Source organism: Chinchilla lanigera, unplaced genomic scaffold, assembly GCF_000276665.1.
Source record: "Chinchilla lanigera isolate Chin_1 unplaced genomic scaffold, ChiLan1.0 scaffold00076, whole genome shotgun sequence".
NCBI classification, from domain to species: domain Eukaryota; kingdom Metazoa; phylum Chordata; class Mammalia; order Rodentia; family Chinchillidae; genus Chinchilla; species Chinchilla lanigera.
The window spans coordinates 6505023-6508015 of record NW_004955477.1 but is presented as its reverse complement, the minus strand read 5'-3'; the positions used below and the strand labels follow the sequence as shown (position 1 = coordinate 6508015).

General features: G+C 46.5%; 1 pseudogene; it reads left to right on the top strand.

The window, feature by feature from the left end:
• Nucleotides 1-391: 391 nt before the first annotated feature.
• LOC102012194 lies at nucleotides 392-1275 on the top strand (annotated as a pseudogene).
• Nucleotides 1276-2993: the final 1718 nt, after the last annotated feature.

The following is a 2993-nucleotide window of genomic DNA, read 5'->3' as shown; positions in this document are numbered from 1 at the left end:
GTTTTAATGAAAGCTCTCAAATAAGCAATTTTATTCCTATCCATGATTGCAGACATTTACAAAACCATAACATCTGAGTTCACCTTAAAACATAACTTATATAAAGCAGTGACATACACAGCACAAAATAGTTCAAGGAGAGGGCAGGAGCAACTTTTAATAATTAAAATGTAAATGTGAAAAAAAGAATGGAATAAAAGTCCCTACTTATTTCTATATAAGATGTCGTGTCACATTAGGGGAAGCTCCAGGTATATTCTTGGTGTTGGTGTGATACTCCAGCTGCTGGGAACACAGTAGTGACTAAAACAGGTACTCATCCCTACCCTCCTACTTGGGAAAACAAACAGCTCAAGAAGCAAAAAGAAAGCCAGAGTTTGGGGGAAGATGCATGTTTTGGGATCTCTACTACACAGCTCCAGAGAGGTGGGAGACATGTGAGCACTCAAGTGAAGCCAAGGCCTTCCACAACTACAGTGCCGCAACAGCTCTCAGCCCCAAGCTGGGAAACATCCCCCGGGGTGATGGCATGCCAGTAGGTCCTGTGCCACTAGGCTTCTTCCAGCCTTTTATGTCACCTCAGTGCTCTGGAGGTCCCCAGACTCCTGAGGATACCTAGTCAGGCGCTCAGAGGCATCTAGGGAAGCCAGCCACTGCTGCCAGCGGCATGGACCCCACGCAACAACAAAAACACCCGAATGTGCTTGGGCAAATACAGAGAATGACTCCCCGTGGAGGGATGGTGCCCTTGGGACCGCAGAACTATGGAGGTGCAATGAGACCCCCACTGAAAGCTTTAGGTGGCCCCGGGATGCCTGGCATGAACATGGGTCCAGGTGGTGGCAGACCTTGGCCAAGCCCAGAAAATGCCAATTCAATGCCCTACTTCTCAGCCTCACTGGGGAATTACGTGGGTCTGCCGGGAGGTGGAGGGCCACCAGGAACACCCATCATGCCTAGCCCAGCATATTCAACCAGCTCTGGAGACAACATGTATACTTTAATGAATGCAGAGCCTCCTTGACCTAACAGACCTAATTTTCCAATGGGCCTTGGATCGGATGGTCCCGTGGGTGGACTAGGAGGAATGCAGTCACATCGCGTGAATGGCTCTCTAGGCTGAGGAGATATGGACAGTATTTCTAAGAATTTGCCCAATAACATGCACCTGAGCAATCAGCCGAGCACTCCTAGGGATGACAGCCAGATGGGGGGAATTTCTTAAACCCTTTTCAGAGTGAGAGTTACTCCCCGATCACGAAAATGAACGTGTGACACGTCCCGAGTCCGCTCCTGATACTTGTTTTTAAACTCAGAGTTTTGCTCTGCCAAATCTCCTCAGCATGTAAATATAGTACTTACTCAAGTGATGCCAGAAATCTGTACTGTTATACTTTGCAAAAATCTGAATGAAATTAGTGGCAACGTTCAGTGAAAGTGCTCTAGATTTGTACTTGAGAGAGGTGTTATTACCTCTTAAACAAGATTGATGTAGAATTCTGAGATGCATTCTTTGGAAAACACAAGGCAACTGTATAGATCATCAAGTAGGGGGAAGGAATGAAAATAAGGGGTCTTGGGCAATTTTTCCTGTTTTGACCAGAATCCCAGATTGGCTTCCTTTTCGAGCACAGGATGGGTCAGAGTACTAAATTCCCAGCTGGTCCCTGCCAGGAAGTGGCAATACCATTTCAGCAGCCTCAGCTTCACAGACAAGACCCTGGCCGTGCATGCTGCCTTGGGTCTTGGGATTGCTTAGATACAAATGATCTCAGTGAGACGCTTCAGGAAGTGTCTTGCTCTGACAGTGCCAAAAATTTGGGTTGCTTTCTTAGATTTCAGTGATTTAAATAAATGGGTGACTCAGATTGCTACTGAGAAGATTCTGACACTCCATTTTAAAAACTCCTCAGTGGTGATGAGATTCTGGAGCAAATTTTATTAATGGACAAAGCAGACCTGGGGTTTCTGCTTCCCTGACCCCTAAGCCTGGAACAGTGAGGTGGGCAGGATGGGTGGTTACAAAGGTGGAGGACAGTGCCCCAGAAAGTTAGTGGGTGGGGGACAGGAGAGACATTAGTTAGTGGGCCCCAGGAAACAGTGAAGGCAAGAGATGAGATTTTAGGTTGTTTATCCAGAGATGATCCCTTGGAAAGGTGATGACAATGTCCTTCATAGGCCCAGAGCTGAAGTGTCCTATTTCTCCTCACTGTTTCATCCTGACAGCCTCATTGCCCTCCTGGCCTTGGAAACCACCCTTTCTATACATCCTCTGTCCTCTGCAGGTGGTAGTCGTTTTCACTTCTTTTTTTTTCTAGTAGAAAATTCCAAGCTAGTGACCTCCTCAGCAGAACATCAATTGCCAGTCTCACGGTGGGCTTCTCTGGTCCTGGTCTTCCTTGCCTCCTTCTGAGGTGAGGACAATGAGAAAGCTTTTTAGTGACAAATGTGCTGCAGAGTACGTGTGTGCAAGCCTACAAGAGGCAGAAGGGAGGGTGCAGTACCCCCAGGCCCTTGCCATGCTGCCCCACCCATAGCCCTCTGTGCTCCACCCTGGTCCCACTCATTGCTGGCTACCCCCTGCCATCCTCTGTGTATCTTCCAGGCTGAGTGAGGCACCTCACTGCTGTCATGGCGCAATACACCTGCGCAAGCCTCCAGGGCCAGCAATGCGCAGATAACCCAGGTAATGTTGTGCTCAAGCTGGAGTAAGACTTCCATTTCTAAAGCCTCTGAGTTAGAGCAAAAGAAGTAGATAGTTGGGGAATGAATTTATGTTTGTCTCATCTATAGACATCTGTACCTAGGTCCAAATTCTGAGCCATCTGCATCTATGGCTATATGTGTACATCTTTTTCTTTTTCTTTCTTTCTTCTTTCTTTCTTTCTTTCTTTCTTTCTTTCTTTCTTTCTTTCTTTTTCTTTCTTTCTTTTTTCTTTCTTCTCTCTTCTTTCTTCTTTTCTTCTTTCTTTCTTTCTTTCTCTTTCTTATTA